Source organism: Myotis yumanensis, unplaced genomic scaffold (genome assembly GCF_028538775.1).
Source record: "Myotis yumanensis isolate MYYU_CA2020_CCGP unplaced genomic scaffold, mMyoYum1.0.hap1 SCAF_5, whole genome shotgun sequence".
Classification (NCBI taxonomy): domain Eukaryota; kingdom Metazoa; phylum Chordata; class Mammalia; order Chiroptera; family Vespertilionidae; genus Myotis; species Myotis yumanensis.
Window position 1 is genome coordinate 49,521,808 of NW_027223756.1, and position 24,328 is coordinate 49,546,135.

The 24,328-nt window shown below is 36.5% G+C and overlaps 1 protein-coding gene across 9 annotated transcripts in view; it reads left to right on the forward strand.

The window, feature by feature from the left end:
• The window catches only part of IL15 (interleukin 15), a 61,426-nt gene that overhangs the window by 22,715 nt on the left and 14,383 nt on the right, over window positions 1–24,328 (forward strand). The window lies entirely within an intron of this gene.

The following is a 24,328-nucleotide window of genomic DNA, read 5'->3' on the forward strand; positions in this document are numbered from 1 at the left end:
AATGCCATTTGTCACAGAATATTTAAGGCATTTTCTGAGGACAGAGAACATTGCATATATCAGAGGTGGGCAATATATACTTTTTCTGAAAAGAGCCAGGTGGTAAATATGGTAGGCTTTGTAAGCCAACTGATCTTAGTCATAACTGCTCAGCTGGGCCTTATTGTTGTTTGGCAGCCATAGACGGGATGGGCGTGGCTTTCTTCCAACAAAGTCTTATTTACAAAACAGGTGAAAGGTTTGGCCTGTGGGTCATAGTTTGTCCACTGTTGGCATGCAAGATGAAGACATTCTACATCTCATTTTCTGTAATTATTTATGTTAATTTGAAAGGAATTGGAGAGCTTAAAATTAAATAATGAACACAATTCAACTACTCAATTTCTGAGTGATTTTGCCACTGTCAAGAAAGTAGAGAATAATGTAGATTAGGTTTTTTGAATGGCATATTGAAACTTTTGAAAAATATTTTGGAATAATGTAAATTGAAGTTCAGCCTCAAGAACTAAACAAAATAAAGTTACAGACATGGAAACCCAAGAAACTGACTTTCTCTTGATAAAGTGAATACACTTTTATTTTATTTTTACTTTCAGTAATATTAGCTCTTTCAGAAAAAATCCTGGAGCATGTATATAGATCAGGAAAAAATATGAAATAAAGGGTTTATGAAAACTGAAACTCTTTACAAGAATCTTAGGAGGAAAAGGTAAATTCCTGTCTTGGGCAATCATTTCTGGCATCAGAAAATAATAAGTAAATAAACATTGAAAGGAAAAGTATGAAGAACATGCTTTTTTTCCTATAATTACCTACAAAGTAAAACTTATCCTCTAACTTCATATCCTTCCTTGAAACTGCTCTATTTCCTAGAATTTTAATTAAGAATTCCCCAAACTCAAGAAACGTACTAACAGTCTTAGGGAAAAACACATACTAGGTATTGCTACCATTGAGGAACCCAGCGATCATTAAGAAGTAATATGTCAGGATAAAGAAGGGTTCATACTAGGAATGAAATATGATTTCTATTAAAGCAATTCATCATATTCATTGATCTAAGGGAGAAAAGGCATATGTAGCATATGTTAATCTCTATAGATGCTGAATAGTCATTTGACAAAATGCAACAGTCATTCTGAATGATAAGAAAAACAAAAGATGACTCAATAGAGTAAGAGTTAAACATATTATGACCATGACAGACTGAAAGACTGTTTATGCACTAACATGCATATACACAAACATCTGAGCCCAGACACAGCCTTATAAGTAATGTCAAAATGCTACAGGCTTTCTGCTGTGTCTGCTATAAGTACAAATGAAATAAAGGGTGCATAGTTCTCACCATTAGTGAAGCTCTCTTGAGTTATTTATTAGTCAGCAAAGCTAGACAGGAGAAAGGAATGTGAGGATAACATTTAGAAAGGTGAAAGTAAAACTGTTATTTGTGGATGACTTAATACTTAGAAAACCCAAAAGAAGCTAAAATGTTTCGATTTCAACATCTAAAAGAGAAAAAAAGTTAAATCTGACACACACAAATTTTTTTTTTGGTTGACAAAAACAAATCAAAACAAAAAACCCCAGCTACTCTGGGGAAATTCTAAAGGAGAATGATAAACTAAGAAAAAATATCTGCCTCTCAAATAACCAAGCATTTTCTCGCTAATATGTTAAATTGTGGGGGTGTAGGGAAGTGCAAAGCAATAGAACGATGGGCAAAGATTATGAAGGGATAGTTTGCATTAAAAGAAATACAAATTCCATTTCAACTCATAACAATATTCAACCTCCTATAAAATACTCGGTTTTTACATTTTATTTAAGAACTATGGGAATGTAAGTATATACTTCTAAGTTTGCTTGCATTTCATAGGAGCATTTTCAAGAACCCAGAGGAACTGATAAAAATAGTTGTCTGAATAAAGACAAGAGGGTGGAGGGAAAACAGGGTGGCCAGGGACAGGAATCAGGGCGCGATTTCTAAATGGATACCTCTCATATTGTCTTGTTTTTCAACCATGTGGATAGATTACCTTTATAGAAAAAAATATTATAAAATGTATTTTTTTTCAAATTTGTAAAACGAAGAATTGCATCTCATTTTATTTTGTATTCTTGATTATTATAGACATTGAGTTTCTTTAAGTTTTCATTTATTATTCATATTTTCATTTTTTGAAATTATCTCTTCAATTCCCTACATTTAGAGATATTTTCATTTTTGTAAACCAAATTTTCTAATTCTTTACAACAGTGGTCGGCAAACTGTGGCCCCTTGAGTGTGGCTCTTCCACAAAACACCACTTGTGGGCGCGCACATACAGTGCGATTGAAACTTTGTGGCCACACTCAGAGAGCCAAAGAGCCGCATGTGGCTCACGAGCCGCAGTTTGCCGACCACTGCCCTACAATATAAGCAACCAGTACATTTTAACATACTTATTTCACTTAAAAAAATCTGTTTATCTTATCATTTTGTTTACTATACATTAACTTACAGGACTTCGGGATTTTTATTTTGTCAAATTTATCAATCTTATTTTCTTAAGTATTTAAAAAATTGTTTTAAAGCCTATCCAGGATGATATACTTATATATTTTTTAATAGAATGTCTTTTTTTAAAATTCTCACCTGAGGATATTTTTTCCATTGATTTTTGTTTTTTAGAGAGAGTGGAAGGGAGGGTGGAGGGGGAGAGAGAGAAAAAAACATCGACATAAGAGAGATATATGGAGTAGTTGCCTCCTGCTGGAGGGTTCTTTTTTTTTCTTTATTGATTAAGGTATTACATATGTGTCCTTATCCCGCCCCCCTCCTCCTACCCCCCATCCCCCGCCCATGCCCTCACCCCCCTGGTGTCTATGTCCATTGGTTATGCTTATATGTATGCATACATGTCCTTTGGTTGATCTCTCCCCCTTGCTGGAGGGTCCTTGACCAGGAATCGAAACTGGTCAAGACTGAGGGCTGATGCTCTAACCACTGAGCAAATCTGGCAGGGCTAGAATGTCTTTTTTTTAAAGCTGGAACTTGTCATATGATGTGAGATGAGAATATTATTCTTCTCCTAAATAGCTAACCAATGGCTTCTCAGAATGTTTGTTAAATAATGTTCCCTTACCTGCTGTGTCATGATTCAGTGTTTCATGAAGTCATCTATTCATACTTCAGTGACAAATTTATTTTTTTGTGTGGTCAATTTTAACATCTACTAGGTATAGTTCCTCTTTATTACTTCTCTATCTCAAAATAATTTTCACCAGTGGATTTTTCCCTATCAACTTTAAGATCATAGTGTCAATTTAACTTTTTATATCCACTTATATGTCAAGTTCACTTCCAATTTTATTTCTTCTGAGATAATTTGGAAAAATAATAACTCTGTAGTGTAGAGTGTTCCCATCCAGGAATAAAGTATACTTCTCAAATTATTTTGAGGATGGTCTTAGGCGACTCCTGTGAAAGGGTCGTTCGACTGCCAAAGAGGTCACGACCCACAGGTTGAGAACTGCTGTTCTATTGTCTGATTTTATTGACTTTTATTCAAATTCAATACATTCCTTATCATGTTCATTCTTAAGAATATAATTTTGTCATTAGTATGAACTAAGTAATTTTTTCTACATATTGCTAAGATATAGAATGATGAATATGAAAATTTTTATTTAATTTTTATTTATGATTTATTTTGTTCTAAACCATCCCATTTAACTTGCTATTTTAGTTCTTATGATGCCTCATGTAATTTGCTTAGCTTTGTTAATTAAATACTTGTAAAAGAATATACCAGTAGTGGTTTTATTATTTTGAATAATTATAACTATAGTTTCTATTTTTCTGCCATTATTTGTGTTAATCAGAAATTCCAGAAAAATGCCAAATAATATCACCAGAGTATCTTATTCTGATTCCTGAATACAATGGGAATGAATACCTATAGTGATTTGCTAGTAAGCTTGATGTTAGTATTAAATTGAAGGAGATTTTTATTATCTTAAGAAATTATTATTCTATTCCTTTGATTAAGAATTTTTTTTAAAGAAAAGAACAGGTGCTGACTTTTGTCAAATGCATTTATAGGGCACAGTTGGTATAGTGTTTGGAGATAGGCTCACTAGAATTTGAAGCCTTATCTGCCACTTAGTAGCATTGCTATCAGTTTTATCATTTGTCAGATGGACACAGCAATGGTTCCTGCCTCATAGAGGTTCTATAAACAGCACATGAGCTAAGCCTTTAACCTGTTATGCATGGCCTTTGGATTATAGTAGGCACTTAATAAGCAATAGCTATTACTATCATCTATTCAGATGATGACACATTTTTTCTATGGAACAACTTAAAATGAAAGAATGTGAGAAAAGCAAGTGTGACACGAATCAGAAAACAGTGACTTACTTTATTGAGAGCATATATCTGTCTACCCTGTGTTGGAGCACCTATGGTTCAATTCACACCCTATTTTCTTCCTTCTCAGTATGTCACTTACCTTTAAAAATATGGGTTTGCTTTGCCTAGTCAGCAAGATTAAGAAACAAGTTTGTGTTCTGCTTTTCAGAACTCTATTTATTCACTTATGGGGAGGAAGGGGGGAGTTGAATCAAGTACTAATTTTTGAAACTCTGGATTTTTTAGTTATAATGGGGGATAATGTGAGATGTGTTTATTTTTTGTCATGTAGCAGTGTATATTTTATCACAAATTTTTGCTTGTCTTGTTTTGTTTATTTTTTATTTTGAAAGGCCAGGGAAGAGAGAAAGGCGGAGGAGTGTAATGAGTCTGGAGAAGTAGACAGGAACTAGAACATGTATTACGTTAAAGGTTATTCCAAATATTATTTTGGGCTGAACCCTAAGGTCAACAAGAAACTTCTAGAGGATTTGAAGCAGGGGAGAGACATGATACAATCCATGTTTTACCAGGATCTCTAGTCCAAGAAGAACAAACTTGGGGGCGGGGGGGGCGCGTGTTCTTGGGTAGTCACGAGAGCATTAGGAAGTGGTTCAAGTGAAATTATATGGTGGTTTGGACTCCGATTCAAGGACGAACGTGACAGGTTGAGAATAATCAGTGGAAGACAGAATAAAATGCTTGAAGTGACATATCATTGAAGTTAATAGGCCCAAGAACTACTGGATACTCTGCGTCACTGACGTGGCTCACGACAGGTCAATAGCCTTTGCTTTAGATAATAGTTGCTGTCCAGAAGCACTGGCTTAAAGTCTTTTTTCTATGGAGTGCTCCTAATTAACCATTGACCTCATGTACAAAGTTTGAAATGCAATTCCACTGTGATTGAGGATGGATGAAAATTGTGATATGGGAGAATCACACTGCATTAACTGCTTTGGGCCCTGGCGGGTACGTATTGCCAGGCCCTAGCATGCCGTAGGGCTAGCCATGATTTTAGCTAGTAATTCATGACAGGTTAAGAAACCAGCTAACTAAACTTGTTAGAAAGGTGTATAATATAAAATTAAGGACTTTTTGTGCATGGATTTTGTGATATCTTTTTTACTTTTATTTGTTTTTAATATATATATATATTTTATTTTTACCTTTTGACCCCCTCACCCACCTCTTTGCCCTACCCTCTGCCTCTGGCAATCACCATTCTGCTCTCTGCAGCCACAAGCACCTATCCCACTCTGCCCAACTCACCCACTCAACACAATGCCGAGTGTGGTGTGCATATTTTGTCTCTACAGAATATTTAGGAAATTGTGAAAAGAGTATGAGGATTAGTCACTTACACATAAAAGCAAGAAACCCACTGTCACCATCTACCATTAGTAAGGTTATTTACTTAACCCTCAATTTTAAGATACAATAGGTTATCTAAATATTCTGTGGAACCCTAACTTGATATTGTTACCATTTTTTATGGGACATTAAGCTCTGTCTACTGCTACTGTTAGTAAAGTTCACTTTACAGAAATGTAATTTGAGCACTAAAAAAGTATACAAGATGTGTGACTACTTTTTATTAATGCACAGTTTATAATTGTGGTTACATTGCTTTATAATTTTATTACAATTGTTAATTTTATTGTAAATTGATTTTGTGATAGAGGTCACATTTAGTGCCACATGTGCTGGAACATCCTTGTTGAGTGATATTCTCTTTAGAATGGAGGGCCTTTTGAAAGATAGATGCTGTAGATCCTCCATCTACCTTACCAGGTCATGCTGTATTGGGTTCAGCTTCCTTTCCATCGCCTCACCACGCCTCACCATGCAAGCCTCTGGCTCTCTCTTCAGCTGTCTTCTATACTCCCTATGGGCTTTGACAGAAACTTCTGGATTCCTTTCAAAGAGGAGGCTTGGGTGTGTTAACGCAATCCTCTTCGCTTAACTAATTCTCAGCTTTGTTTTTCAGTCACGTTTGGCTGCTTCTTGATTGTGGCTTCCCTTCATGTTGGTATTTATCCATGATCCCAGAATGGGTGGGGATGTAGGGGGCAAAACTAAGCCTGCCACCAAATATGCTCTCAACCTGCTCCAAAGGAGAGTATCAACCATTGCTGGGAGGATTTACCTATCATTGGACTGTCTTCTTCTACCTCTGTTTCCCTTAGCCTTCCCACTCTCCTGGCTGAAACATCTGCTTATGACATCTTTCTTATCCTCAGGGCAACCTGTCTCCTAGCCTTCTTAGACAGAAGGTGTTTTCACTCTCACCTCTGCAAGAAACCCTATAGACCAAGTTTCATTTTCGAGGGAGGGGCCTCTGGAAAGCTGGGTGGTAGGGATTTTCCAAGCAGAAGGTGACTTTGCTTTAATTTCTGAGGAGCGCAGTCGAGTGGTAGACACATGGGTGCAAGCTGGGCTCTCTGGTTCCTGCTCTGAGGCTGCCACTTACCCGCTGTGTAAGTTTGGGCAAGTTATGTAATTTCTCTGTTCCTCAGATTTCTCATCTTTAAAATGATGATACTGGCAGAACCTTTGTTATACAGTGGTTGTAATGACAAAAAAATAGTTAATGTGGAAGTAGCTCAGAACAGTGACTGATAAGTAGTATTTGATATTTGTTAGCAGTTATTCTTTTATTATTATTATTATTATTAATAATAAAAATTATCTTTCTTCTATATATTTGAAGACATAATATCAATAGAATATGGTAAAGTGATAAATGTAAATATTTTTCTATATAGAATAGCTGTTGTATATTTTTGTATTTCAGTAATCATTACTAGCTACTAATAATATGAAATATGGTATAGTAGAAGGCCTTCTATCTGGTTCAGAGTCATTTTAAATCTGTAGTTGTTTATAATTAAAGAAAGATGGCAACAACTTCTAACCACTGTATTGCATCAAGGGTCTGTCTGTATGTGAGAAAATGTACTAGTTTGAGAACGTTAAAGTCTCATTATTGATCATTACACTGTTTCCAGTGGTTTAGCAATAAGAAGTAAATGGTCTCATAATACCTGTCACTTTTATTTCTTCATGACAGGAAGATAAGTATATTTTAATTTTGTTTTCCTTTTATCTCAGTGCTTAACGGAGGCTCAGAGGGCGTAGCATTGGGATTGGGAGTGACTTTGTTTTCTTTTTTGTTTCAATCTAGTAGTTTCAATGCCATTTCTTACTGATTAGTCTCCTTTCTTTTCACATGACCTCACAACAAAGTATTATTTTGTGTCATTAATCTATCTTTGATTTATAATCTCAGTGACTTTATCATTTATAAAATCTTAACGGTGTGTATAACAAAATAGAAACCCAAACTTTTCCATTTTTCTCAAAATAAGGGATTTCAAACATTTGTGAGTAGCAAGAATTTTCCATTGACAAATATTCACAGGATCTAGGTTAAATAGTAGACTTAATACATTATAACAAGGAACACTCCTAACCACTTAAAGTTTGGGGTTGCCTGATTTAAAAAAAACACAAACACATAGAGCAGTGACAACAAAGGAAAAATAATTCTGTTTGTAGACCATTATGTATGTTTATTGTAGTCGCTAGCTATAGGGAATGGCTTTGATTTTCTTGAAAATACAGTGCAGTTCCTAATCTTCTGGCCTTTAGCTACACAGCCTCTCAACTTAGAACATATCCACTCCTTCTCCCTTCAGGCATGTCTGCTTGCCCTGTAGGTCCCAGCTTCCTTGTTATTTCCTCCTGAAAGTGTCATCTCTATGCATGTTTTTATAGCACCTCCTCGAATATGTCCACTATTATATAATTGCTGTGGGTGTACCTGTCTTCCTCATTGGACTGTGAGCTCAGTGAGGACAGGCATGCCATTGGCCTTGATCACATAGTAGCTTTACTTCAGAGCACAGCACTTAGAGCATTTCAGTGGGTGATTGATATTTGTTGAACAAATTAATTTGGAGTAGACTGGAATAAGATTTTGTTTTTACCTTTGTGTATTCTTTATCTGATTACTAATACAATAGAAGCCCTCTTTTCTCGATCAGGACCCATAGCTGTTTGTCATTCATTGAGTAAGAGAAAACATACAATGATCTGTGTTTTCCCTGTGTGAATACAGATGAGACAATCAGATCAAGTATTCAAATGGTCTCTCCTTAAGTATAAAATCAAGGAAGTGATGTGATTTGACTGACTTTGTATTTTGGACAGTTCCCTTAGCATATTGCTATGGGGATTATGGTCACCCAGATCAGATACCTCAATTTTGCCTTACCTTATCACCATACTTCCTGCTTTGATGATATCTTTCTGCTTCCTATAGCTTTTCTACAGCTTCCTTGGGCCTCTGGAATGGTACTAATCTCAGGGTCCCACTGTCCTCAAATATTCTGCTTCATACAAGTCCATGTGGTCTCTAGTTAATGGCAGCTTTATATGATCAAAATGGGATTTTTCTTGATGGACTTTATAGCTTTAGCAGGTCCCTTAGCACATTGCTATGGGAATTAAAGTCAATTATCTGCGATGGAGCCAGACTGTGTTGGTACCACAGAGAGCTATTAAAAATATTCTTAAAGGGTTCCAGCGCAAGTTTTACATGCACACTGGTCCTGTAAAATATGAGATCCACATCCTATTCCGCAAAAACAGTAATTGACAAGAGTCACATCAATTAGATTTTATTGTGCACTAAACATTTCTGTGAACTGTACTTATGTCAGTTCGGTTTGCCCTCTTTCATTTCAGATTTTGATTTGTACTTTGCGCTCTGTCTCTCACCTCTGCTTACTTTATGAATACACTTTCAATACTTGGTCAACTAAGAGTCATGTTCATATCTGTATCTTTTGAAAATTTGAAGTCAATCATCGTTTTTCTCCTTATTTAAATATTTTTCAGATAATTGACTTTAATTCCTATAGCAATGTGAAGCAGAATATTTGATCTAGTGCACACAATGACTAAAAAACAGCTAAATGTCATTTTGTTGATTTTAAATAACTCAAGCACATGTATGGCATATATTTCTTCAGCTATCGAGTGTATAATTTTGTTTTTGAAAGAACCATTGATTTTTTTTGTTGGCAGCTTTTGAATCTTCTTTTTTTCTTCGTTAAGATAAGGATAGGAATCTTCTTTTCTTCATGATTTACCAGGTTAGGCAGAACATCACAGACCCTCACCAGCTCAGTTGTATTAGGAACAGGGTAGATTGTGTGTGAAACAAAAACCAGTCCTGGGTTACTCAATCACTAAGTCATTTGGGACAAGTCACTACACTGCCAGTCTGGGCTCTTAGCTGGAGGCTCTGGACAGAATTCACCGCCATCTCTGAAGCTCATTGTCTCCAATTTATAAAATGAGCAGTTCTAAAATTCTATTCTTTTCAACACATGTTTGACCTACTTTGGTCAGTGTCCAAGTCTCTGGAAATATTTAATTTATTGCAGCTTCACTGCTTTGAAATTTGTTTATTGGATCTCATAAAGACACATGAGAAAATGTTACATTGTGTGTGAATATTATAGTAAAATTGATTGGAATGTGCTGGGGCTTATCATACTTAATCAGCTATGGGATTGTTTTTCTATTTTTACAAAGTAAAACTCCTTCTTGGGTTCCAATATTTTATACACTCTGCTCTTCTCAAATAAATAAGTTCTCCATTTTTTTTCCTTTTCCTCTTATTTCACCAGAAATATCTTTCACAGTATTTGAATATTCTTTAGTCACAATTTATGCATGATTGTTCTTACTTTAATGGGGCATTACTATTTCTGCTGTCTGGGGTAAATTACCAAAACACTTAAACACAGACATCATGAGGGTTGACTGTGGCCAGAGTGTTTAGCAAAGTTGTTTTTTTTTCTTTCTTTCTTTGTGAAATAGGTTGCATGAGACACTGGTGTTGTCATTCTAATGGGTTCTCTTTGAAATTGATGGCCCAGTTGTGACAAGTCAAAGTATCCATATGATGTTATAAAGTGCTAAAGAAAATTAAATGAACAGTTAATTTAGAAATGGGGTCTGAGCTATAACTCCTCTCCCTGGAAGGGAGGATATTATGGGCAACATGCACATGGGGAATGATTTTTTTCTGGTAATAAAGTTGGGAAAATAGCAACCAGAACAGAACAAAACTATTCATGATGCCGTTCAGTAGGTAAAGAACAAAAAAAGAATTTTCACTGTGCAAGAACCTCTACTACTATATGTTTGCAATGATGCCTTCATGCAAGGGGAAACAGATGTTTATCTGTTTTTCTTTTGGTTTTATTTTCTCTTAACACCGCCATTCTGTCAGTACGTGGTTTCATAAAGCTGTAGGATTCTCATAGGAAAACGACCGAGGCCGTGTGCTTTGGAAGCCGATGTGTTGATTTTCTGGCTGGATAGCAATATTTTATTGTAGCTGGGGGGCGTGTGTGACTAGGAGTGTTAGAGGCAGGAAGTTTAACGCCACCAATACCATGTCTAGAACGGAGCCATCCCCTGTGTTTGATGTGCTTCATGCCATTGAATGAATATTGTGTTACTGGGGGTTGTTTTTATTATTTTGTTGTTTGAATATCAGAGGTTTGTCAGATGGCTCTGTTTCTTTGGAACACGAGATGGAAAGATTTGAAGCAAAGCTTCTTTCATGGAGATAACTTTATGTCTTGGCGATTATGTCCCATAAAACTTGATCGGAAATCGTCTTTATGAGTTGCCGCCCTTTGTGCTATTAAAAGGTCGGAAGTGGAGCATTAGTTTTAACTCAGAGCCATGTTTCACCAGCGTGTCTTTTGCCCACGTTCTTCATCTTACCACTTTCTGCCTACAGAACATCACTCCCACCAGCCTTTCTTCAGGGACTCAATAGCCTTGTACAACCCATCCCTGCTGTACATCACAACCAAGCTTTGTGGGCATCTTCCTTGGCTACTTGCATTGCCAATACTATATTCCATTGATGTTCAGTCATTCACCTCTCCTGTCATGGAGTCCTCAATGAGTATTAATTGAACATTTGGGGCAGATTTTTTTTGACTGAATGAGTATACTTTAATGCCAATTCTTCCTTACTAAAACTTCTTTGTTTCCACTTGCATTTCGCACTTGCATTTTGTAGCCATGTCACCCTGGTTTTATGTCTTTACTGCTTGGCATCTTAAGATATTCAGTTCAGCTGGCACACATCTATATGCTCCCTGTAATTTTGTGCCTGATTAATGTTCCATCGTATGATAGTTAAGCAGAGCCTGAAAGGGTGCCTGTCTTCCAGTATTATACACCGTTTATCTTCTTTCCCAAGAACACCTTTTTTGAAAATCTTCACCCAAGGATATGTTTCTATTGGTTTTTTTGTTTGTTTGTTTGTTTGTTTTTTGAGAGAGAGAGAGAAAGAGGGAGAGAGAGAGGTATTGGCTGCCTTGTTGGGGAGCACAAGAGACTCTTGTGGACAGTCTGAGAAAAGGGGAGTGTGTGTAAGGCCGCCTGCCCCGTTTATTGGAATTCCAACGTAGGGGAGACTTAGGGGAGTATCGAAGGCGGCGCCCCTAATTATTCCTTGATCTTTCCAAATAAGCCTGTGCACGTGCAGACCCCCGGGTGTTTACTGGAATCCTTATGCTTAGTCCCTGGATGCCCCTGCCTAGAGGTCAATGTAAACACATATGTCCTCCCAAGATTACTCACCTACTGACTATATCAAAGGATAAAAAAATCCAACAAAAGGCAGGAAATTAAGGCTCCCTGGCTTCTTCAGCAGGGCTGTCCCTTAGCCCTCTCCCCCACAGTGAAACTGTCGGAGTAATCTGTTCATCCATCGTTCAGGGGCTGCTGATCACTGCCTCCCATATGCACCCTGACCCGGGATGAAACTGTAACCTAGAAATGTGTCCTGACCGGGAACTGAACCCGCCACCTTTGGTCCAAGGGGCGATGGCTCCAATCAACTGAGCCACTTGGCCAGGGCCCCCCAGAACACCTTTTGGTTGTTACTCCAAACTCTTCTATGAGATGCACTGTGTGAAACTGGATTTCTTTCCTTCCTTCGCCCCTTGAGTTGCATGTTTAATTAACCTGAGTGAAAAGAAGGGGGAGAAGACATTTTTTAAGGGGAATAGAAGTCCGAGTAATCTTTTGCTTTCCCTGGAAACAGGTTGCTCAGCATTCAAGGTGGAGTCTAAACTATACAGATATTTCTTCACCTTTTCCTTTAAAGATAAATAAATAAAGGACAAGTGTCAGTCCGGTGTGGACAGGCTGTTTCTTTGTGCCTTAATGGCCACGGTCGCCCAGATGTTGAAATGCTCTAAGTGGGAAAAGAATTTTCTTTCAGCTTCTTTTCTGCTAATGGTGTTTATTTGACGTAAATATTCAGTTCTTAGCTTGATAATGGGTGTCCCAGGGAATTAAGAGATATAAGAGGATTCTTAATGTATGTTTATTCCCATTTAATTTATTTTTTATATCTTTCCACTGGAAACTGAAAAAAAAAGTGTTTTCCTCCCAAAAGTCTATTACTCTGCATGGCCTCGTTACCCCAAGGTTGGGCTTTCTTTCTTTTCAGGTGATAACCCACAGAATTGGCTTGATATAAGGGGTTAGTGCACAAAGTTCATCCTCTCCTTTGGTTATACATAACTCCAGGCATTAAGTGACCCATTTTGTTGTTTCTGAGGCCAATAATCATTCTTTTCTTGTGGCATCTGGCAGGCTATGGATTTTTACTTAATTCACAAACTTACAGCTCATGTTGAAGTAATTTATGCTGAGAAGTGATTTTTCTAGCCAGTTGTTCAAATTTTTCAGTTAACGGTCAACATTCGATAGAACATTTGAACGGGTGTGCTGGGCTATATAGATTGTCAGTATAAGACTTTGTTCTTTTAGTCTACCTTTCCTCCTTCAGAACCGTATGATTTTCTGAACATTTGTTCAGAGTTAACTAAGACAAGTTTAACTATTACCTTCCCATGTAAATGACTAATGCATTAATACCCAGCTTTGGTTCTCCTTATTTATACCTCCCTCTTCTTAAACTGAGATCTATATCTGTTTAAAAAAATGTGAACACTAGGAAGACTTTACTCAATGATGACTAACGGGATTTTCTTTGCTGAGTCTAACCTCGAAAAACATTGATAATTAAATTCCACAAACAAAATTAATTGTATCTACTAGTAGTTACAGATTTTTCCTTATCAAACTTTTGAACAAAACTACTTAAAGTATAAGGTACTAGCTAGAAATCCAATCAGAAAGTTAGTGCTAGTTTACCTCTGCATGTTCATAACCCATACAAGTAATCTATAGTCACATTTAAAAATATATAAGCTCTATAAGAGCAGAGATGTTTTTCTCTCATTTTCTGCAGCAGCGAACATGCACACACGCACATGCACACGCACACACACACATACACGTACATACACTGGAAAGTCAAGATTGGAAAGTTCCCTGAACAGTTAGGGAAAGGAGAGAGACATTGTGGTGTCATAGAAGCAACCTGGACTTGGTGTCTGCTCTGGGTTGTTCTACTAACTGTGGGAATCTGGAACAAGTCATTAACAGCTTCCGGGCTCACTTTTATCTTGTCTTTATATTAAGACAACATTTGAAGTTGACTTTTACATCAGTTATTAGTGTAATATGTGTTCGAAGGTGGAGAAGATGATGCTGAAGGGGAAGAATAAAGCTTTAGGCTGGAGAGAGGGTGGTCCAGATTTTCGGGGGAGGGGGCATTTTTCACTTTTCACTCTCACCTATAGTTAGAGTTCTTTAGGAGGCTATAACCCAAACATACTGTGAATGGATTTGCACAGAGATTGAATAATGACCAGCCTTAATAGGCAGGTAAAAATGCAGAAACAATATGAATACTTGTAAAAGCAATTTTTTTTGAAAATATAGCTAAGGAAGCAACAATAACAAAGAGTGTCAGCATACAGATGGAAGTTCCCATCAGGCATATGTGCTGGGGAGGTCGGGAAATTTCATGTAGGATCTCAACCAACGGTGACCCAATCCTGAACCTATCCAGCTAATAATTAACACGTGGGCTCGTCATGCAATCAACTGTAAATTCTCACTCTTGAAGAATTGGCAGTCTTTCATTTCCCATAAAAGGATGAGTGCTGGTGACTAGGAATCATAAATTAAGTTATAAAAGCAGGATTATTTGATGGATTAGGGTCATAGTTTGTTTAATAAGTAAACAGTTGGTCTGAGTGTTTATCCTAGCTGAAGTTAAAAAATGATTTGTGATTTTTTTCTCTTTGGTTACGCATTTGATTACTAACTATTGTCAAGTACAATTGTTAGGTTACATCACTAAGAATCTAAAATTGTATTCCATTGCCCAGAAAATTAAATCAGATTCCTTAGCTTGACTCTGAATGTCACATGCAATCCAAATGCCTATTCAAGTGCATTTTCTTTCAGTACTTTCCAGTCAATGGTGCCTTAGGTTTTCTCACTCTCAGATGGTATTATTTATGCTGGGTCTATATTAGCTGGAATATGCTTCTACTTTGGATTCAAATTTTATTCAGTCTTTAGTATTAACCTCAATTGCCACCCCATCCAAAGCCTTCTCTGTTTGCAGCAGCATTTATTCATTCTTATTTATTATTCATTTATTCATGTATTCACAACCACTCCACAAATATTTATTGAGCACTTTCTATGGTACAGGTTGTCCTTTCCTAAACATGAGTTTTATTGCAGGTAGAGTTATACCCAAGTAATTATACCGAGATTGTATTTTAATGTTTATTTTCCCGCCTCTGTAAAAGTGATCTCATAATGGCAATGATTATAGTTTGTTTGTTTGTTTTCTTTAAGGAGAGATTATGATAGTGTAAAACATGACTGGGCAGGGAGTTAGGAGGCTGGTTCTGTGTCTCCTATTGGCTGCAACTTAATTTGGGGCTAATTCAAACAAGACATTTATTAAGCTTCTCTCAAGTTTATTGCAGTGTTAGGCACTATAGGTGATACACAAATAAATGTATTTTATGTATGTTTGTTACTGACATGCATTAAAGAATTATTTTATGGACCCAACAATCTAGAAGAAAGACCCTTAACCTGAGACCAGAGGAATGAATGTTTTATTTTTATTTTTTTAAAATATATTTTATTGATTTTTTACAGAGAGGAAGGGAGAGAGATAGAGAGTTAGAAACATCGATGAGAGAGAAACATTGATCAGCTCCCTCCTGCACATCTCCTACTGGGGATGTGCCCACAACCCAGGTACATGCCCTTGACCGGAATAGAACCTGGGACCTTTCAGTCCGCAGGCCGACGCTCTATCCACTGAGCCAAACCGGTTTCAGCAGGAATGAATGTTTTAGCTCCAGATGATTTTAACCTAATTTTTGTATATGCATTTATATGCATTTTTATGAAGAGATGGTGAATAGCTTTTAGATATTAAAAGTGTCACTGAGCCCTAGCTGGGTGGTTCAGTTGGTTGGAGCATCATCCCGTGAGCCAAAAGGTTTCTGGTTTGATTCCCAGTCAGGACAGGTACAGAAGGCAACTGACTGATCCGATGTCTCTCTCTCTCTCTCTCTCTCTCTCTCTCTCAATCAATAGAAACATATCCTTGGGTGAGGATTTAAATAAAAAGGTGCCATTGATCATAAAATAAAAAAGTTTAAAAGCTCATGATCTTAATGACCAGCTAAAGAACAAGAACCATAGAAGAATAACAATATGCTAAGCTGGGTTTGGAAAATGGTAAAATGGTACCTGCCTGTGGTCATTTAAGGAAAGGCTTTCTGAAAAAAATAACTCTTGGAGTATTTTCCAGCTATCTTTTGACTTCAGCTTCCTCATGGAGAAAGAAGATGAACTATAGGATCTCAGTTATTCTTCCAAGTTATAAAATTTGTTTTTTCCTTGATTAGATTATGAAATGCCTATCAAAATGCTGGCCACATCATGGGGATTCAGAAAACATCTGTTCATTATTCCTGAAATGAAACTTTTAAAATGTGTTGTCCCAAACATATCCACTATCTTGAGTTAAAATTGCAGAATATTATAGCATTAGCTTCCCAATGTTTCATGAATGAAAGGAAACTTAACAGATGTTTATGTCATTGCTCACACTCTTTCACTTGGCAGATCAGAATGTTTAATTCATTAGTCTCCTTTATTGATTCATAGCACTTTTAATACCTTCATATTTTTATTATGCTTTCCATTACAGCATTTTGGGTCTTCTCATCAGTCTTTATGCTTTGTGAGGGTAGGAATGATCTCAAATCCACCCAAAATTATCCAGCACCTAACACATTTCACCAAAAGGGAGCTTAATAAATGGTGAATGACAAGTGAAATACAGTGGAACCTTGTTTCTTGACCTTAGTTAGTTCTGGAAAGCTGTTCCAAAACTTACTCATTTATTCCCATTAGAAATAATGTAAATTGAATTAATCTGTTACAGACCCCAAATGATTCCCTGTTTTAACCTTTTTCATATTCAGTACATGTTTATTGTACTGTTTAATCTATAAATATTTTAAAAACAAAAAGGACATGAAATGAAAATTTAACAAAAATGAAAGGTATAATAAAAAAACAAAATTTAAAAATAATTATAAGCAGCAATAAAAGCAAAAAATAAAAATAAAGCAAAACACACACACCCACACACACAAAAAAACACACAAAAATATTCACAGCACAACATCCTGAGATTTTAAAAGTGGTAAACTGATTCATATTCGCGCATTCTCTTTTTTGTCTGTCACCTGAGTGGTGCATGACTGATCATACAGATATCAGCATGAAAGGGTTGTCAGGTTGGGAAGTGAGTTGTTCAAGATGGGAGGTGTTCCAGAAATGAAGTTCCACTGTAATCTATAAATTGCCTACTTCAGTATAGCACAGGCGACAGGTTCAAGTCCCACACTACCTTGTCCTCTGTGACTTACTATAGGCAAGTTTCTTAAACTCTCTGCCCTCAACTTCTTCACCTATAAAGTAGAATAATGACAGCATCTACCTCATAAATTTACTGGATTAAAATTAATTAAGTGCTTGGGAGAATGTCATAAGTGAGGAGAATCCAGGTTTGTGGGGACCTCAAGCTTGTATAGTGCCTCATCCTCTTTAAGAATGAGTATCAATGGTGAAAACAAAGTTTGTCAACTAGAACATTTTTAAGGCTTTATTTAGATTAGGAGAAGAAATCGTAAATTACAGAAACAAAAACATTGAAAAATACCAAAACATTCCAAAATATTACCATCATGATTAATAAACATCTGGATTCATCTTTATATACTTTATTTCTTACAAATTTTTGTCTGCATGCACTCATACTTCCTCTTTTATATGATAATGATTTTTAATATTTTCTATAGAGAGAACACAAAGAAATGTTGTTCTTTTCTCTACCAAAGTAAATTGAAATTTGTTTTTTTATTATTGATGGTTTAGGAAGTATTTTCATTTACCTTTATAGTGCATTACTGGCTTCACCCTCAGGCAGTTCTTGTTTGGAGGGAAGCTTGGGAGAAGTCCAGCTTTGGGGTTTCACTTGGCATGATCTCAGAGAGGCACCTGCCTCTGCAGTGGCTCCAACTTGGCTAGGTCTTCACTGCTCCCTCTTGACTCCCTATCCCCACCCTTGTGGGAACGTCTTTTGTGGGAGTTGAGGGAAACTTGGCTGAGAGCCTAGGACACAGTGACCCTGATGGGTTGTATTCACTTGCGTAGAGTCACCAATAAGGTCTAGATACCCCTTGAGGTCTATTGGGATTAGATTGTCTTTGAAGTCCAAGTAGATTGGAGGAAGTGCTGGCAGCCTGCCGGCTGATTATACTTGCTGGTAGTACCTGCTGCAAACCCTGGATGACTTCTAGGAGGTAGAAGGTGACCACCCTCTGGGGCCACCTTCCTTGTGCCCCAAGCCCCCTGAGCTATGGCAGTTGCTTCCTCACTACAGGCAATGCAAAATGCAGGCGTTGGAGCCTCACTGACTTTTTGTTAAATCTGCCTCTCATTCCAATTACCCCATAAATTAGAACTTACCATTGTTATTTTACACTTTCATTGCCAAATGGTTTTTTGGTAAATGCCTAGGACTTGTGCAGTGAATATCATTTGTGATCTCATATACTTTTTTTAATTTTTAGGAATAATTATTTTTCTCCACTTTACCCCAAACAGGGTAGAATTTCAGATGACCTGAACTTTTAATATAATGGATTTTTAAATGGGTTGCACCAGACAAAATTTGTGTTTAATACTTCATGAGTATATTAATATAAATCTTATTGAAATAAAAATGCTTTATTTCCTTCATTTTGAAAAAATATCTTGTTTATTGATTTCAGAGAGGAAGGGAGAGATAGAAAGATCAATGATGAGAATCATTGATCGGCTGCCTCCTCCATGCCCCACGCTGGGGATTGAGCCCACATCCCAGGCAGAATTGAACTGTGACCTCCTGGTTCAAAGGTCAACACACTCAACCACTGAACCATGCAGGCCAGGCTATTTCCTTCATTCTTAAATATCATTTGTAGTGGATGTCATTCAGTGACCATATTCTCTTTCAGGAATAAAGAACTTGTTATCTCACCTAGTGGGAGTGCTACTTGCTAGAGGTTTCAGCTGACAGTCTTCTCTGGGAGAAACTTTCCGTTCAGAGAGCACGCCCACTCCCCAGGGCAACCAGTGTTCTTTGAGGGGAGGGGAGGGCCATAAAGGCCATTGTTTCCCCAATTTGTACAACTGCAGAGGGCCACCCAGCTCCCCAGCTCCACAAAACCCAGTCACTGAGTGCAGAGTGGCCTCCCTTCTTCCTCTGCCCATTTCTGCTTTCTTGACTTCCCCTACAGGTAGTGATTCTGCAAACCTCCCCCAGTCTACCTCCTGCACGTGAATTAGTCAGAGTCTCCTCCCAGAGAACCTGCTCTGAAATACATTTTTAAAGCACAATCTTTTTAATAACAGCTTTTCTGGGGATGAGGATAGAGATTATTTATATGATGTGACCCAATTTCAGAAACGTTCAAATTGGAAAAAAAAATGTGCTTCTTACAATCAAGGAAGGGCGCTTCTCACACACGTGCTGTAATTGCTTGCTGCGTGAACACGCTGGCTGCCACCAATAACCTGAAGCACTTAGAAGCCTTTCATGGAAGCCATTATCTGAAGAAAGGTTAAAGATTGTTGTTCTTTTTTTTTCTCACTGCACTTTTCTCTTTACATGCTCTCCTAGCTTGATCTCCTCTGAATTCAATGTTTTAAGCCAATTATTTCTCCAGTACTGCCATCTCTTGAGCTTCTAATTTGCATATTTGTCTATCTGCCAGAGCATTTCTTTGATATCCCACCAACCTCCCAGACTTAACATATCCAACAATGGATGAGTCATCTTCCCTCACACCAGACCTATCTCTGTCCAATCTCAATCACCACTGCCCTGACCTTCCAAACCATAAAACCTGTTAGTTATCTTAGACTCTTCCTCCTCCCTCATCCTACAAATTTTGACAGCCAACAAAACTTGCCAATTTTGCTGGGACATAGTACTCCAATAAGCAATACTTTTCAGTTCCTATTGCTGCTTCCTCAATGTAGCTCCTTAGCTGGACTGCTACAATAATAATTGACTCATTTTCCTACCTTCAGTCTTGATTCCTTTAAATACATCTTCTGTACAATGGTCAAGATGATCTATATCACACACTCTATATTAATTGCTCTCGACACCATCAGCCATACTTTCTAATTACTTGTTTGTTTCCTGACATTCTGAGGTTTTTTTCAGTGCTGTGTCCTTAGAAGAAGAGTGACTGGTGCATAGTAGGGGCTCAATAAATATTTGATGAATGTGTAAGTGAATGAAGGAACCAGGACTAAATTTCAGTTGTCTTCCTTCTTGGCATGTGTAATGAGCAAATTACTTACTTTCTCTGAGTTTTGCTTTATTTGTAAAATGAGGCTGATATTAATGATGCCTCCCATATTTTTCTCAAAGGTTCTTGATGAGATAGCAATGTAATATTAATAGATGGTGTTTTAAGTCCTTATGCGTCTTGCACAATCTCAAGTGCTATACATGTAAAATTTAATCTGCACAATAATCATAGGAGGTATGTTCATTGAGCATCTCCACTTTGCTGATTTTGGGTGGAGGAAATGAATCAAGGTATATCCATGTCTTGAAGTCACCGAGAGAGTAAAGAATAGCCCGGACTTACAGGCACATAGCTGGGACCACTAGCAACCTGGCCTGTGCGCGTCCTCATTTTGTGCCTATACTTCATGAAAATGATCCTAGATAGGAATCCTATGGCTTTATCAGTTGGAAAATATTTCCACATTTTTTTGTTTTAAGAACCTATGCTAAAATTTGTCAAATATTCTCCCCATTTGCAAAGGCAACCATATGACCTGTCTTTTGATCTATTAATGTAGTAAATTCACTAATAAACTTCCTGATTGTCACCATCCTTTCATTTCAATAATAAAATCTACTTGTAGTCATTTAATTTTATTCTGTTAACACACTGCTTGATGAAATTTGTTGATATTTTATTTTAAAAGGTTGCATCTTTCATATAAGTAATTGCTATGTAATTTTCTTTTTTAGGATACCATTACATAGTTTTGCTATCAGATTTTTGTGCCCTTGAATTAAACTAATCTTATATTATCAGAAGGATTTATAAGTTCCCTGTGTGTTTGGTAAAACCTGCATGAAGAAATCAGTCTTTTTATTACATATATTTAGACTAATCCTCAATCCAGTTTTTTCCATCTTCTTGAGTCTATTTTGATAACATATATTTTCTTAGAAAGTCAGTGCTCAAATTGATTTGTATGAATGTGTAATCTATAAAAATTATAGTAATAATTGCCCTTTTACATTTTTAAAATATAGAATTTGAGACTTTCCATTTTGGTTTTGATCAGATTTGTTTTAAAAAGAACTATATATATATATATATATATATATATATATATATATTCAGAGAGGAAGGGAGAGAGATAGATAAAAACATTAATGATGAGAGAAAATCATTGATTGGCTGCATCCTGCATATCCACTACTGGGGACTGAGTCTGCAACCCTGGCATGTGCCCTAACCAGGAATCGAACCCTGGCCCGCTGGTTCATAGGTCAATGCTCAACCACTGAGCATGCTGGCTGGGCAAAAAAAAGAACCATTTCTTGATTTTACTAATTATTTTTCCTACTTCATTAACTTCTGTTTTTATTTTTAGTAATATTTGATTCTATTTTCTTTGTAATTTTATTATTTTCATAGATTTTTGAGATTAATGCATAAAAATCATTTCAATCTAATTATTTTATATGAGAGACAATAGAATTTTCAATCACTATGCTTTTGCCATGTTTAACAGATACTTCTTATATAATTTTCAGATTGTTTTTCTCTTTTATATTATCACTAGAGGCCCAATGCATTAAATTAGTGCAAGAGTAGGCCTTCTTTCCCCCAGCTGCTGGCACCAGCTTCCCTCTGGCACCCGAGACTCGGGCTTCCCTCGCAGCCTCGGTTTCATCCAGAAGGTTGTCCAGAAGGACGTCCAGTCTAATTAGCATATTACACTTATATCATTATAGATTATTTAAAAGGATAAATTTTCATATAAGTGAATGTATTTTTAAAACCTTTTCTAGGCTTTTATTGACTAGAGGCCCGGTGCATGAAAATTCGTGCACTGGAGGAGGTCCCTCAGCCTGGCTTGCCCCCCTCACAGTCTAGGAGCCCTCAGGGGATGTCCTACTGACGGCTTAGGCCCACTCCCCACTATTCAATTCAATAGTCCAATATACCAGTACTGATTTGTGATCACAAAATGTGTCAGGTGTAATTTCAGATTTTTATAATTTTTTGAAACTTTATTTTAGGTCTAGTACATAGACATTTTTTTGTCTAGGTCATCGATAACATGTTATGAATGTTTGATGTGTTAATTTTTTTTATGTACTATTTCTGTAAGGTAGAATGTTTTCCTCTATCCCTATATATTTACCTAATATACATATTTACTACATACAACATTGTTTATTGTTCTAAAATTTGCCATAGGCATTGGTTAAGTGGAGCCAGCTCTAACTGGCTTGTGAGAGCCAATGGTTCAGTATTCAGGCCTTTTGTGAACCAGTTGTTAAACCACTGGCTGGAAATCAGTGTGGTGTAGGATATTTACATAATATAAATTGGCAAATGTTACAAATCAGTGTGGTTTTTATTTTTATTTCTGAGAGCCAGATTTCTTGCATACCACAGACCATAGCCCTTTCATTTTTGTTTAGTATAAATTTCTAAAAAATGTTTTAAGATCTTTAATAACTTCTTATTTTCCCTCTATATAATTTTAAGCTATATTGTTAGGTAAGTGAAGGTTCATGATTAATATATTTTATTATAGGTTGTAACTTTTATACATGTGCATTATCCTTTGTATTGCTTAGTACTTATTTGAATTCTGTTATTCTAGTATTAGTCTTACTGTACTTTTTCATTATTTGCATTTTCAAGTTTTTTGTAGCATTTAAAAATTTTTTTAAATTATTGGGGTAACATTGGCTAATAACATTATATAGATTTTAAATGTACAATTCTATGATACATCATCTGTATATTTCATTGAGTTTCTACCACCTAAAGTCAGATCTTCCATCACCATATATTGGACCCCCTTTATTCTTCACTAACTTCCTCCCCTCCCTTTCCCTTTGGTAACCACCATACTGTTGTCTGTACCATTTTATTTTTGTTCCATTTCTTATAAATGACATATTTTAAAATTTCTCTCTCTGTCTTTCTCATTATTTTTTAAAACACAATCTAAGTGTCTGTCATTTAGTAAGCAGATACTGATTTTATCCCATCTTTGCATGTGTGGGTGGATATACTTGTATGTTTAGACTAACTACTTCCACATTATGTTGTATGTATATTTTTTACTGTGCTTCCTTTGTTTAAATTTTCTTTTTTGCCTGCCATGGCCTTCCATCAGATAGGTTTAGTGTTATTTCCTTTTGGTTTGGAAATTATAGTGATATATCTAGAGTTTTCTTTTTCTGCAGTAAACTTTTCTTTTGATTTTTGCAGTTAATCATCATGAATGTATTTCACCTTCTTCAAATAATCTTAACACGAATTTACTTCTCCCGCATTATTTCCCATATGGCGATTACTTATGATTTTTCTACCACCTTGCTAGTTGGAAAAGTGCATGTTGGGTCAGGGGTTGCCCCTGGTGGTGGGAATTGGGAATGCAGTGACTGCAAGTTGGCGTGAGAGAAATTTGATTATAGATGTTTTATAATCATGTTGGTGATGGTGATTTCTCGGATGTATACAAAATTCTGCATACCATATACCTAAAATGTGAAATTATACCTCAATAAAGTTGATATTAAATGTGTGGTGGGGAATGTCTGCAAGAGCAAAGCTGTAGGCTATAGAAAAGGCCCATTACCAGTTGCATCTCAGGAAATTCTAATGGCACATACTTTCCAGCAATACTTTGTAGCTTGGAATTTGAAATTGGCAAAATAGATGTAGCAGAAAGATGAAATGTGGTTAATAGTTGTGACAATAGGGACAATGTAGTTGTAAATAAATTAAAAATAAAATCCAACAAACGTGATATGCACTTATTATGTATCATGGATGCTTTTATGTGTTGGAGGTACAGGACTGAACAAGGTTTATGACCACAAGGACGTCACATTTTTGCAAAATAAATAAACGAATGAGGTTTTAAAAAAGTACTTAGACCCAAATATACTAAATGTTAACTTGTTTTATGCCCCAAACTTCCTTAAATATCACATTATACCTGCCTTAGAGAAGTGTACTAGCTAGCATTTTTCAAAAACCCACAAACCCTTTTCAAGAATGTTTGCGCCTAATGATAAAAAAATAA